Source organism: Lampetra planeri, chromosome 23 (assembly GCF_965212315.1).
Source record: "Lampetra planeri chromosome 23, kcLamPlan1.2.h2, whole genome shotgun sequence".
NCBI lineage: Eukaryota > Metazoa > Chordata > Hyperoartia > Petromyzontiformes > Petromyzontidae > Lampetra > Lampetra planeri.
The window spans coordinates 6,926,853-6,942,373 of record NC_136129.1 but is presented as its reverse complement, the minus strand read 5'-3'; the positions used below and the strand labels follow the sequence as shown (position 1 = coordinate 6,942,373).

Below are 15,521 nucleotides of genomic sequence, written 5' to 3'. Positions count from 1 at the left end.
AACGGATTCGGCGTGCTAAGTTATCGCGTGGTTCATTATTTTGCCCTCCACTTTAAATTGAACGGTGCAACAATGGATGTTTTTGTTCACGTAACTGGCTGCGGAAGGGCCTCCGTTAAAGGTGGGCTCTCTAGATGGTATTTGGCCAACACTTCCACGTTGATCAGGCATCGACTGTCGTGTGCGCATTTATTCTGCTGGGTGGCGGGAAGGGGTTAAATGCCGTGCGATTGTCCCATTACTTGCAGCTACTGCGCCGGGAAATGGAATCGAACCGACGACGACCTCTGGATTGCAAGCCCAGCGTGAAAACCCCGTAGCCCACTATGCGCCACCGCTCCGCTCATTACACGAGTAATGTATGCTGTTGTAAATCTGTAATGGTGTGTAGGACTGTACTTTAGCATTGGCGGATTCAGCCTATCATTTATTGGCAGTAGATGTTAGTGCCATTTGGAGGTTAAAGGATGGCAGCCCATCTACGATACGTGCTCGGGCAAAGCTCATCACACGCGGTGCCATTCATTATGCGCATTTCCTGTACGCAACATATGCTTTGCTTGCAATAAACATGTTTAATGAATAAACGAATGGGTCAAATTGTACACCTATTACAATGTACATGTACCTGTGCAGCCCCTTTTGTCATAATCAGAATCTTTATTTATCCTGAAGAATCCCGATGAGCTATGAAGTTTTTTTTTTACAGATGTCCATGTTTGACAAAGTGGCGAGTGGTATCTGAAACCGCTTCTGGGTTCTGCTTCACCAGGGTGGTGTAGTATGGACAAATAACTCCCAAAACTGACACAGTGTGGGTGGCCTTTATCCAGAAGTTGATTGCCAAAGGGTGGTAAATAGATTATGCAGCATCCCATTAAACAAATGACACATTTAAACACATTCCTGCGGAGGGAGCTGGTAGGAACGTTGGGTTGCTCGGTCAATTGCCAGGGTCAACGGCGGCGTGGTGTATTTCGCAAATATGCCCGACTGTGAGGGCGGGCACAAGCCGGCGTGAGTAGGTTAAACGTTGAGTTTTATAAGGGCACCACGGGATGACCAGCCCCTCCCCACCCAGCCCCACCCCTCCCACCCCCTACCCAGCCCCACCCTCTTCACCCAGCCCCTCCCCACCCAGCCCCTCCCTGCACGACGGACGGACACAATAATCGCCTGTTGGCTGGTGTAACCAGGAGGTTCCTACCAGCATAAAATGTGTAAAGCAATGATGCTTGAAGTCTGTATTAACTGGCTTTGAAAGATGTAATTGGGCTATTCTGGGAATGTTCTTAGAAGAGAGCAATAACCTTGGAAAAGATAATCACGCTAGTAAAGTGTGATGGGAAGACGTGCTGGGGAAGGCTACACAAATTGGAAGACATCATTAGAGATACGATGCCACCGGATGTAGCGCTTGAAAAAATGGAGCAAGACTGGAGGAAGTGGGAGGGTTTCCCAATCCGACCAGGCAGGGATCTGCTAAATAAATTAATCGTATTATTCTCAGCCAAAGGGTCCCATTATTACACAATTTCCTGTTGACTGGAAGACCCGGCCTCGTCGTCTCCCTGGACCCGTGGGGTCAACTCTTCCCCCAGGCACGCGGAGACCGTCATGTGCCACGCTTGTGACGCCACTCTCAGTCGGTAAATAATAGTTAACGAGAAGAGGAGCCAGATGGAACCGCCGGTGACCCGACCATTTCTTGTTGTTTCTTATGAGTTGCCATTTCGCTTGGTTCAATAAACGACACTGAATAGAGGATCCGATGGTGCTTGTTCAATACATTTTACCGTACCCGTACGTATTAATATGGGTGGAGCAGCGGTTAGCGGACCGCACTGTGAACCAGACTATCTGAGTTTGAATCAGGGCAACAGCTAATATCAGTTGTGAGTGTTGTCTCAAGCGGCCCCAGTTGTCCCCTTCACCAACCCGCACTGACCAGCATGGTGAAGTATGGTCAAAAACCACGACCGACGAAACAGCGTGCGGAGGCATGCCCCCCAGCAGTCAGGGATCTCAGTTGAATTGTGGACTAAATTAGATAATGGAGGCAGCACAACGTTATGATGCAAAGGCCAAAGTGATAGCTGGACAGTGTTTTAGTTATCAAATAAATACAAAATTTTTGTCTTTATCCGCGTACTGCAGTCTCTAATGAGATCAAATCTTAGTCTGTCTAAATTCAACTGTCTCTTCATTGGCAGTGGTGCTTTGGTCATTGGTGGAGAATCATGGTCATCGTCATGCTTGATGGTTTTCGTCCACTCGTAGTGATCTTGTGCTAAAAAAAATATCTTTAAAAAACACATAACGCGTTGATTAACGAACGTTTACATCACTAAGTTTCGTTCGCAACAATTAGCACTGTGGCAGAGATCACAGGGTCGCTGGTGTCACCGTGCGCCAACAGTTTTAGAGGCGACAGAGGGGAGGGGAAGAGGCCTTTACAACTTGGGGGGGTGGGGGGGTGACATGCCGAGCTTATCAGGTCGAACGCACGCTCAGTTCTCCCGGGTGAGTGAGGCGGTCTCGTCACTACCATCACACCCGTGTGCGGAAGAGCCCAGTGAAATCTACTCTGGGTACACGCTTACCAGACGCAGGCAGATCTCGCCAGCACACAGCACCTGCCCTGGTGCATAACTGTTACAAGGGGCTGATTAGAGCAATGGGATTCCAAATCAGCATGGAAGATCGATCGAACAACGTTTTGTGAACAACATTGAATACAAGAAAAAAAAACTGGAAAAACTAGAAATTTACAAGCGTAACAATTCTGGCTTCTGAGCCAAGAATGCGATTTTAATAGTGGACAGGCTGACAGTGACGTCAAATCTAACACGAGTACCAGCTAGTTCGACTCAATCTTAAGGGTGTACCTGGGGCAGTGCGTGTTAATCAGTACTGGGAAGACAAAGGCGGTCAAGCATGATGCTGACCTCACTGTCATTTCATTATGCCCTACATGCACTTGCCACTACTCTACAGTGTATGCAGGCTGATAGTAAGGTTTTTGGATTTGTTTTCTTTTTAGCACAGTGGACTAATAGATAACAAACATACTTTGTGTATAAAACTCACGTAATATACACTGGTACGCGTGCTAAATTATAGCCAAACAACACCCACGACCGACAGTGTGGAGAGGCCTTCACCCAGTGGTGGATTGGCAAAGCGCTTGAAACAACTATTGATTTCACACGAAACATTAAGGTGCTGTAATACTGCAACTGCATAGCGCCAATCTGAAAGTTCAAAAGCGTAATTTATTCGATGAAATGCAACGCACCGGAACCCGTAAAGAGGCCCCGTGGAAACTGGCTCCCGCTGGCAGTGTCCCCATCCCAGCCCAGCTGACCCGCACAAACCAGTCGGGCCTTATGGTGGTCCTCACAACACGACGCCAAAAAACCAGCCATTTCACACGCACATAGCCTCTCTCCCCTCCCTCCCTCCTCCACTTCCCATCGACCAATCCACTCTGTTGGCCCTCACCACACACACACACTGCTGCGTACCGGTGGCAGCTGGCCGCCTTTGCTGGTTTTACTCGAGGTATCGGGTGGGACGGGGGGGGGGGTCATTGGAATGATGTCGTGGGGTCTTCGAACTGCCACTGGCCTGCCTAAACACAACTTCAAGCCGTCCACTTGTGCAATGCGTAAGGTTTGAGTATGTAGCTGGCTCACGGCTTTTGCGAGTCCATGCGAATATCAGATTTTAAAAAGTGTTGTTCATATTTGGGCAATATTTTTTTTTCACTCCCATGGGAGGTATGTAAGGGCTCACGATCAAAAGCAGCTTGAATGATCACGTGATTTATTGTCTTTAATTTTAAACGGCTGCACGATGAGTCAAAATTGATTACGTGACATTGTTAGCCAACAAAATAAAAACAATCTAATGTTAGTTTTTTTTGATCGCACATGAATTGGTTATGTTAGCCGTTATTGTTTTTGAAACAAAATGTAACATTTTCCTTAAAAACACCAGGAGTTACACTACGCCTGGTGTTGTTGTTTTTTGTAAGACCTTTCGCTGTTGTTAAGTGCAATTCAACCACACCTCCAATGTGGTGGACACATCCTGTGAATTGTCTGCAATTGCCAGAGCAATCCGCATTATTATTTTTGCCAATAAAGTTAACCTTTCGGTGACATTCTGCTACGGACATCCAGGAACCCATGGGTGGCTCTGATTGCAGACTGACATTTTTGGCATTCACCCACGGGCCGATAGATTCATTGCTTAAAACGTAAATACTGTATTTTTTTTTTAAATCCTTCACATTTTAAGTGTTTGGGTGGCTGTCATAATGAACTTTCTGTTCCAAACTCATTCATGACTGTTAACAAGAGGCCATCCACTGTAAGCACTGCAGGCTTTTGTTTTATTTCATTAATGGATGACCTTCAGCAAGGAATACTTGTTCTTAACCACAAAGCAACTCCCTTTTGACTGACTTGCTAAAACTTGTTCGATGCACACAGGCTGACATTCTTTGCTGAAATGTATTAATGGTATCAGTATTTTACTATTCTCAGGACAATGTGGAAACACCAAGTCTTGATCTTATGCATAAGACCCTGGTCGTAATTTCAAACCTTAAGACACGGTAAAGGCAAAGGTGCAGCCCTGCAATGACTTGATAATGCCAATGCTGGCAGAAGGGCCTCTTTTCAAGAGTGCCATTCTAGAGGGAATTTAGCCTACTCTTCCAAGTAGGCCAAATTCTGGCTGTCGCCTGATGATGCTGGTTATAATAACTGGAAAAATGTCGTACACAGATTATAATTGTTGTAGATTTACTCTCCAACACACCGGTATGCTGTACTAGTAACGATTTGGCATATTCTAGTTACGTGACAAACCTTACTAATTGGCTGTGTCAGTTGGTGGCGGGTTTAACGACGTAATAATATGAACACAATCTAACCCCAATAAACCCTGTATTATGGGTCTTCCAAGCTGGTCAGATATCTCTGGAGAGGTGGGTGTACCCACGTTTCACGCCACCACACGCGACGTGCCGAACGACAAGCTATGGTTGTTCCCATTTATGCTGCTGGCTGGACAGAGGTTTTGGGGATTCAAGAAACTTTCCCATTGTTTGAATTGCTGTGTAAGTCCAGTGTAGTAACCGTTACACCGCTGCAGCATCCTGAGACATGATGACTTAAAACATGTGTATTTTATAAAACAGGATATTACCCATGAAAAGCTAACGTTATCATGATACCACACTACGAAACATGCGATTAGATTATTGAAATTACTTGGGGTTGGCTGCTATAAGTTTCCACGTGATAAACCATTGTGTTGAGCTATCACTCATTTGTGGCCAGGTCGCTTCTGAAAAATAAGTTATTAGCTCAGTGAGCTTTACCTGGTAAAATAAAAAAAAACATTTTAGTTTAATTTGTATATGTTTAGTGATTTGCTTACTTTTCCCTATACTTTGCACTCCTATGCTGTTTGTGTATTGTTTGCTGTAACGTTCTGACCCGCCCCTATGATCTCCATCTGTGTATATCATATTAGACTAACACAGTACACACGCTCTTCATGACGCGCAGTATTGAATAAGCATGAATCCGTCATTGTGTAGTGAGCTACTGCCGACACACGTCGAGTCGAAGGCTTCTTAGTTATTAAGAGCACACAGGGCGATACACTTCGTAACGCGGCTACACCGAGGCTGTCCAAATACGCAGCCCCTCTCTGTTCATGCGCTACGCTGGCTGGCTGACGAGCGTAGCGACGGAGCTGCTCTTGCAAAAGAACAGCCACGTGGTCGAAGATGAAGAAATGACGACAGCAGCGACGCAACCAGGACCCAGACCCCACACGAACAGCCCCGAAGCTCTGTTTCGGTGCTCCTTATATCTGCCTGGCGTGGCCAAGCTCTACCTCTGGTCACGCCCCCTTTTCTAGAACCTACTAGACCCTTCGGGATGGTTCCCGGAGCTTCTCGACTGACTCCACCCTTCACCTTTACCCGAAATACGCCCCTTCATAATAAGGCATTATGTAATGCAGCTATAACCGTAGTTACCACATTCAGGCCGGCAGGTGTCACCCTGTCATTACAATTGTATATCAGGTGCATCACGTGGTTGGCATATGCTCAGGTGCAAAGAATGAAACGGTGACCCCCTTTCCAACTGCCTCCCTCTTCGTAGCCCGGCTCCTTGGCCCCAGCTGGGCTGCGGGGGATGGGGTGGGGGGGTTGTGCAGTTGCACCGCCTGCACGCTCGAAAGCGATGCCACTGCTGCATTCCTCTGCTGAAAATCCTGGCCAACGCCCTTGCTCTGCGTTGGGGGATACTCTCTGATGAGACGTTGCAACCCCGAGATATTGTGAAACCACGGGAACATAACTCGTGACGCACCTGAGAGGGAGAGGGTGGCTCCAGCAAAAGCACTGCACCATGGGAAATGGCTTCTGCTTGCTTCGGTGTACTTTGGCCTATACTGGAGTGAGATGTCAGGATGCTTCTGTTGTGTAATGGTCATAAGGGCCGTCCATAAATGACGTCACGCACCTAGGGGGGGGGGGGGGTCAGACATTTGTGACGATGTGTGACGAGGGGGGGGGGGGGGGTGAGAAATGTGACGTCACATCAAAATGCGCAACTTTAAATAAATATAGATAACACGTTCTACTTAATTAAATATACTTTTTAATAAATGTTTTCTCCTACAACATCAGAGTGCAGCGCCACATTAAATACGCACTACAATGACAATAGTTTAAAGCGATTTGAAGCATGTTTTATTTGGGGGGGGGGGGCAGAGCTTTGTGACGTCATATTTGAGGGGGGGTCTGACTTTTTGTGACGCCGTGTGACTAGGGGGGGGGGTCAAAAATCGTCCAAAATCGCGTGACGTCATTTATGGACGGCCCCTTTCAAGACTTCCCGTCAGCGTGGAAGAGTAGGCCAAATCCCCTCTTCTAGAGGGGCTCTGTAGAGCTCTCTCTAAAGGAGGCGAATTGTCAAACCACGACATCCGCTGGACTGCATGGTGGCCAGAGAAGGAAGTACAGCAAGTTGGTTCAGGTACCCTTTTTCTGCACAACCTTTGAATGTTATCCCTCCTGTGGGATTCCTTTCAGGTCCAGTACTCCGCTCTCCTCCACTCACACACAAAAGACTCATTGATATGGAATTGGGTAAACGTCTCAATTCGGGGCTCTAATTGAGGTTTTAGTGCGATTTTAATTTTACAATAAATTTATTTTTTAAAATACTCTGCGATCTTCTAATGATGTATGTTGAACTTCTTTCGTGCCGTACGTAGCTTAGAGTTCCCTCGATTTGTGATGTCTCATTGGACTGGCATGGACAGAGGCTTGCCCGTGTTGTGAGGACACATTTTATCATAAACATCCACAATGCCCTCCTCGCCCGATGCCCCGGTGAATTGTCAGTGAGTTTATTTCGGGTAAGGCTCATTGAGCTTTGAAGTAATTACAAACTACTAACCCATTGCAGTTTAAATCACATTTCATGGGACCTCCATGTCACTCGCTTTCCACAAAAAACGGACGTAAAAAAACAGTGCCCATTAACTTGAATGTGCGTTTCATTGAATGTGCGATTCATGCTGTGCTACTTTCATGTAAACCAGCGAGTGCAAAGGGTTAACCTTTATGACGAGAATTGAGGGAAGAGTTTATTGGTCATTTTTAGCTGGCAAGGGCAGTTTGGTCGACTATCACCGCATTAATAGACTTCTACGGGATTTCTCAGAAAATACCGATTGTTGCCAATTCTGGCTTTCGTCCCACTGTGTGTGATTGTTCATTAATTGTCGCAACAAAGACACAGATTTTACATAAGTTTATCTTCATTTGGGAATAGTTTCTTTGTGTGTGTACGCACACACCACATACGAAAATTCACTGAAGAAACATTGTGAAACAAACCTCCTTCAATTTACTTGGCATGTTGAAAACAATGTTTTGGAGAAGTAAAAAAAATCGGAATTAAAATTATGGCTCTGTCACAAAACTTTTTGTGGAAGTGCAGTGATGAGCACATGGCACTCTGAAGCCACATATCTATCCAAGTTAATTCACTCACAGTGGCTAACATCCGTGGAGTGATAGCCGAACCTGGAATTCCTGCCCCCTCCACCAATCGATACTAGCCAGCGTGGTGAAGTATGGTCAAACAATCCCCAGAACCAGGATAGGGAGGCCTTCATCCAGCAGTGGATTGACACATGTTTGTAAATTATTATTGCTATTTTACTAAATAAAAAAGGATTACAAGATCTTGAACTATGACTTCATGAATACCAACAACAGCAACAACCGCCATTCACCACGAAGTGATGGTGACGTCGCCACGGCGATTGTGCCAGGCTATGTGCACTTTAAGGCCACGTGAAGTGTCGAACGCCCGCTGGCAGGAGGTCACGAGACAGACCCAGCAGGCGCCATGGGTCGACTGACCGAGATGACTGGCAGATGAATAGGTACACTTGGATGACAAGCAGATAAACATCCGTGCAACGTACATCGCGGCACGAAGTTGAGATGTTCGTGCAGTAATTTGAGGTTACAAAGTCTTTACGTCAGCCACTGTCATGCTGTGCTGTTTGTCGTCGGTAAGTGTATCAACGTGTTGAGAAAACAGCTCTGGAATGGACTCGTTTGGGCTTTACCCAGCCCTTGAACCGGCGGTTGATTGATTATTTGCGAAGGGCAACATTGGCGTCTGGCAACGCTTACTTGAGCACCAGGTAAAAAAAAACATCACTCTGTGGCCGGCGGTCTCCGGCCAACCCGGTTCGAGGTGGCCACAGCTTGTGCCGTCATCTCGTCCCCAGCGAGAGGGAACAAGACCTGCAGCACCCCAACCCGGCTGACGAGGCCGACGCGGGCCCGTCCTTGACGTCGTGGTTTTGATTTCCTTCATCCTTCCCATCTGCGGTGCCACCGGTCAAAACCAGAGCCGGCGAAGAGGCAGGATAGAGGAAAAAGGGATTTGAGGAACAGGGAAGGAAAAGCAGACGGTGGGAGGAAGATATATCTTTTATAATGCAACAAAAACGGTTCGTTTTTTGCCGTATATATATATACTTTTGTTACCTTTCTTGAGTTTTGTTACATTGTATTGCTCTTTCTCCCTCTTTCACACGCAAATGCAAAAAAAATACACCATAAAATGCACCTTTAAGAGCTCACACAGCAAGGTGAAATTTAATCTCATCAATCTCATCAGTGCTGCGTGAGCTCTGAACGGTGCGTTCCACGGTCACTTTTGTGGACATATCCGTGTGTTCCCCAAAAAGTACCAACAAACATTCTGGGTTCAAATCCGTGTTCTCCCTTCACATATAAAAGCAGGCTGTCGGCAGCAGGGCGAGTGGCCACGCGTTCAGCTCTGCCAGAGTTGGTGGTGGTTTAGACAAGGCTGAGAGCATTGTACGGGCAATGTGGTGGTCACGGGACATGCATGGTAAGGCATAATAATCAGATGGGCCTTCCTGCTGTTCGTACGTAGCACACACACACCTTTGTGCGTGTCTTTACGCCTATCTCCACTAGACGGAAAAAGTCGTGATTGTGGCTCATGGGATCGGTTCTCCCATCATGCCTTGCACGTCACATGGTATATCACAATACTGTGGTGTACAATACACACAGCCTTGTTTTAGCCCACCAAGATAAGAATAAGAGCCATCATTTTTTTAGATATCGGCAGAACAATTAAACAACCCTATACCGGTTTCATCATAGTCAGGAATCTTTAGGACTCTGTCGCCAATATTGCCTCTTGCTGGCTCGTGCCTCTGGGGCTTTAAGTGGACAGGTCCTCGCTGTTAACCTGTGGGGATCGATTTTGCGGTGCCTTAAGGGTGACAACGAACCGATTCTAAAGCCTTCCGTAGATGGCGAGAAAACGTATCACGTATCTGGCTGGCAAAGTTTCTCATTTTTTTTTTTACAAGCAGTGTGAGAATTGCCTTATCGGGACCCTCCCGTTGTTTCGCTCACCGCGATTTGCTGAAGCCGAAGCTCCGGCCGGTGTGTTGGAAATTCTGAACGAATTCGGGTGCAGGCCGTGAGAGTTTTCCATTCCAAAACACGGTGGAAAGCACGCACCACACTCGTTGACTTGCTCCGTGCTCTTTCGGGATGGGTCAACTGCCCACGCGTGATGTCGCTTCTGCCCGCTGTGTTCCCCCAAAAGTGGCAACAGTTAGGCTTCAAATGAGCTTTTAAATGCGCGACTTACAGTATTCCTCTACCAGGCGGAACGCGGGTTAATGAATGACAGCCGTTTTCCCAAGCTCTCTCTCACACATACACACGCAAGCGAATGCCTCTCATGAGTACAGCCCGAGTACTGGTGTCTCCGTTTAAGCTGGACATGGTGATGGTAAAACAGTAAAGGGAAGGAATTTAATGTACATAGATGCCCCCCCCCCCAACACTATCACAGCGCCGGGCCCCCATTAAACTTAATCCGGCCCTGACTCGCCATTGAACCAACGAACTACTCATCTCAAACGTATGGCCCAGTCGCATCCACCTCCGATATAACCCCTGCAGCACTCCGCTCTCTCTCTCTGATGACTTTGCAACCCAGTTTTTTCCCCAATTCGTTCAATTATTGTGGCCACAAGTGCACGCCGCAATGACGCCGGCAGGCATCGACGACGACGGCGTATTTGCTTGTTGTGGCTACATGACTCACGGGGTGCCCGGCTCCGTCGCGGGATGGAAGAGAAGGAACGGTGTGTGCCTGTTGTTGGTTGACAGGGTGGGAGGGGCGGGCAGTGTAGTAATAAATCACACGTAAATTGGGGGGCGTTGACATGGCACCGGCGGAGTTTACGCGGTTCGGAACCGGCGGGTCACCCCCGGTTATTACCGCCAGATGGATTAGCCATAAAATATGCGCCGTCTGCCTCGGAGTGGATGCTGTCGAGGCTGTGACATCATTCGAAAAGAGGAGGCCGTTGTGTGTGTGTTTGTGTTAGCGTCGTGGTGAAAATTTGAAAAGCGACCCGCAAATTACTCGATTCGGATTAAACTAATGCAGGCTGCACAATAAGAATGGCGAGAACAGTCAACAATTTTGTCAAAATTTGTGATTCATTTCAACGTGAATTTCCATTACGCATGGGTCTAAGTTACGCGCCTCAAAGTAAGTGGTCATTTGCATCTAAGTTTCATGGGACGTGATTACGTGTAACTGCATGGCATTACCTTCGTAATTTTAATTTCGCCATGAAGTGCCTCCATTCATCTGAACATGACCCTTGAACCCTTGCTAGTTTCAAAGGCAAGAAAATGTCACGTGACAAGTGATCACGCAACAAAAGCATAGATGGGAATTGAACACACGATCTTTGGGTTACGCGACCAATGAATTTCCACTTGGCCATCACGCCTTCTTCTGTTGAGAATCTTTTATAATTTCACTAAAAATTTCAACAGGTGATTTTTGGGGGGGGGATTTTTTATTTTTTGGTATTGAAAACAATATTCCAAGTGATTTAGAGAGAAGTTAAACAACATTTGGCGTGGATTCAGCAAATAGCTGAATAATTTAATCTCATGCCCATATGAAAATAACTAAAAACACTGACAATACATAACCATCAGGTTAATGAGTTGAAGTGTCCAACACACGGCGTTCACTTAACACGTTATTTATGGATTGTTGAAGTCATTAACACGAGGCTCCATTGCTTGCGTGAGGCTCCATTTCTTGAGCAAGCCATTGAGTCCATGCATTCCTATCAAAGATGTGACCTTTCAACTCTCGTAGTTCCAAGGTCAATAAAAGATGACAAAGCAAGAAAATGTCACACCAGAGGCATGGATGGGAATCGAACCCACGATCTTTGGTTTACGAGACCAACGCCTTACCACTTGGCCACCACGCCTTCTGCTTGGTGTAACCTTTTACAATTTTTAGGCATTTAGTGTTTTGGATTTGGAAACCTATACCCTCCCAACGGATTAAGAAACAAATAAATCGACATTATCAGTGGATGCTTTGAATTATAATACACCTGACACTGACCTGAAATGTATGCTCTGAAGCTCATGAAGTTAGACTATATTGGTCAATTGACAAAATCAGCATAAATGGAGATGCAGGGGATTGAACCCAGGGCCTCAAACATGCAAAGCAAGCACTCTACCACTGAGTGACATCCCAACCTTTGACCTAGCTTATAATCCTGAAAATGCAGATGTGATATGAACTTGCCCTGACACAACCATACCAATTTCACGTAACAAGTATAATCTGAGTTTGAAGAAAAACTGAAAATAGCTGAATAATGTGATCTCATGCCCATGTGAAAATAACTAAAAACACTGACAATACAAAACCATCAGGTATATGAGTTGAAGAGTACAACACACGGCGTTACATAAATACACAGTTCATGAATTGTTGAGGTAATTAACGTGAGGCTCCATTGCTTGCGTGAGGCTCCATTGCTTGAGCAAGCCATTGAGTCTATGCCTTCTTATCAAAAACATGACCTTTGAACTCTCGTAGTTCAAACTCTTGTAGTTCAAAGGTCAATCAAATGTGACAAAGCAAGAACATTTCACACCAGCGGCATGGATGGGAATCGCACCCACGATCTTTGGTTTACGAGACCAACGCCTTACCACGTGGCCACACACCTTCTTCTGTTGGTAATTTGTTGTTTTCGGTATTGAAAACGATATCATTCCAAGTGATTTTAGAGAGAAGTTAAACAACATTTAGCGTGGATTCTGGCTGTCATACTGGACTTGACATTGAACTGAAAAGTATCCTCTGAAGCATATACAGTAAAACTAAACTTGTCACTTGACAAAAAGCAAAAGTAGTGGAGATGCTGGGGATTGAACCCAGGACCTCGTACATGCAAAGCAAGCGCTCTACCACTGAGCTACATCCCCAACTGTAGGGATTGTGATTAATCCTGAAAATGAACAATGAAGCTCTGACTTGAACGTATCCTCACGCAGCCATAAAAATTTGAGATGACAACAGGTTGACTTGAATTTAAAGAAAACCATTGACAGTCGCTGAATAGTTTAATCTCGTGCCCATGTGAAAACAACTATTACAATAAAAATCCATGAAGCATATGTTTGATTGTGAAATACATGGTGTTCCATTCATACACAATTTATGCATTTTAAGGTCATTCACACGAGGCTCCATTGCTTGAGTAAAGATCGTATCCTTGAGCGCGCCATTAATTTCCTCCAATCGTCTTAAAAACCTCAACTTTAAACTCTCGTAGTTCCAATGCCAAGAAAATATGACAATACAAGAAGAGTTCCAACGACTGAGGCTTGGATGGGACGACCGAACCCACTATATTTGGTTTACGAGACCAACGCCTTACCACTTGGCCACCGCACCTTCTTCTATTAAGAAATTTCATGAAAGTTGTTTTATTAAAAATATAAAACTGCCATTGTCAGGAAGAAATTATCATTGCGTTTGATATTGACAACGATATGCTTCCAAGTGATTACGATTGAAGTAAAACGCAATAACCTTTTATTTTCGTAAACATTCGGGTCGTGAACTGTTCATGCCATATAAGCAAGCTTATTTGGCCTGCTTGATTGGCCCTAAAGGCATGACATTCTTTTGGGCAACTTTCCCTTGTCCCCAGACACGTTTGGGTCTGATATCACACCACCTGCTCACAGTCTATTTTAAGGAAGGGCTTCTCAAACCCCATGGTCCACGATAGTGCATGTTTACCAATCCTCAGGTGTAATTCATTATGTTTGTATTTAAATGTATACAATTGGCAAACACAAAGCAGTGGTGGGTGGTGAGCACCGGAGTTGTAGAAGGCCTGTTTTAAGGGAAAATAAACGTCGCTCTAACACAGCAAATAGAGGGTTTAATAGTTGAATAGTGATTCGGCTGTTATCGTACGCACAGCTGTTTGGTGCATCCGTTCACAAGCAGACTGTGGGGGGAGGGTGGAGGGCAGATGGAGTATTGGGGAACAGAAAAAAAACAATCACTGTGGAAACGAAACGCGCGGGACAGCGTCCTGTATCACCACATGATCCGCTAAAACAACTGTGGAACGCTGTGGGTGATGTGGTAAAAGTATCATCGACACAGATTGGTGGGGGATACAAGTGGGAATAATCAAGACAATTCTAATGGAGCCCGGTCCTTCTTGGGCATGGAAGGGTTTGCCAGCATGCTAAGATGAATTACAAGTATCCATCTTCTTGGTTCTTTCGGTAAAGTCACGTAGAATGGAAATAATAAAATAATAAGGATTTATCATAATAATATTATCTTTATTATTTTATTATTTCCATTCTACGTGACTTTACCGAAAAAACCAAGAAGATGAATCCCTGCAGTCACGAAAGCTTTAAATCGAAATACAAACACACGGATTTTCTGGCATATACAGTGCAGCTTTTGCTATATATAGATGCACACCCATCGCGTCTCTTCTGCCCGTGTGCATGGAACACCGCTTGCTCCGCGCACCGGTCTCTGCACGCTCACGCCGCGTGCGTGTCAATCATCCGGCCGATTAATCGCGCAGCAGGTTAGGTAAATGCAGCGAATACCGCAGCAAGAGGATGAAGCGGGCGCCATACATCATCGGGCACCGCTCAGACCATTAACGCTGATGCCTGCTGAATGCTTAATGCAGAGACGATGGTTCAAAACACGGTTGAAGGTTTTGGTCGCACTCTGCGATATTGCTCGAACGGTCCCAAGGCTTTGCCGAGCGAGGAAGAGCTAAAAATACGAAGTGGTGATTACGCTATATATTATTTTAGGGCTCTACCGTACGCGTGTATTTTATGCGGCGCGAGCACGATTCAATTATTCACTGCTGGGGAAGCCCTACAATTTGCGCTCGTGTGTCAATATAAATTATACAATGGGAGGTAAGATTTGCGCAATCGAGCACTATGACCCCAGTAATCAGGGCTATCTCAGCCATGGCTTAGAATCAGTGAGTGGCGAGCGATATCTAAAACCGGTCCTGGCAAGCCGATTCATGAACCCGCCTAGACCAGCGTGGTTAAGCACCGTATGGTTAAAAAACTCCCAATGAATTGACACGGCGTGGTGAGCCTTCATCTAGCAGTATTCTGGAATTGTACATGAAGTATATTTATTTAAGGGCTATTTCTAACCACTGATTTTCACGATTGTTTTTTTTTATCGTAGATTGATCATTTCATTGACACGTCTCATTCTCTCTATGCGTTTGCGCTGCCATGAACGTTAACCCGCTTGCGAGGCTGCATTATGTTGCAAATACTCTAGAATATTCTTCATGACCGTGGATGATTTATTCGAAAACAACTGCTTAGCGTGACCGACACGTTGCACACGGACATCTGAACAGAAATACTTGAAACACCTGTTGTAAAAAAGGAACAGTTTGCCAAGATAGCAATTAACCTAGAAATAAATTGCAAGCGACAAAGATACAAAACAAACGTGTTACATTGAAAAGCATACGCAAATTAC

General features: G+C 45.6%; 2 non-coding genes across 2 annotated transcripts; both read right to left on the bottom strand.

Annotated features, from left to right (window-relative positions):
- Window positions 1–11,847: 11,847 nt before the first annotated feature.
- Window positions 11,848–11,919, bottom strand: TRNAT-CGU (transfer RNA threonine (anticodon CGU)). The gene has a single exon. It is a non-coding gene; the product is annotated as a tRNA-Thr (tRNA).
- Window positions 11,920–12,865: 946 nt separating this feature from the next.
- On the bottom strand, window positions 12,866–12,937 carry TRNAA-UGC (transfer RNA alanine (anticodon UGC)). Its single transcript has one exon. It is a non-coding gene; the product is annotated as a tRNA-Ala (tRNA).
- Window positions 12,938–15,521: the final 2,584 nt, after the last annotated feature.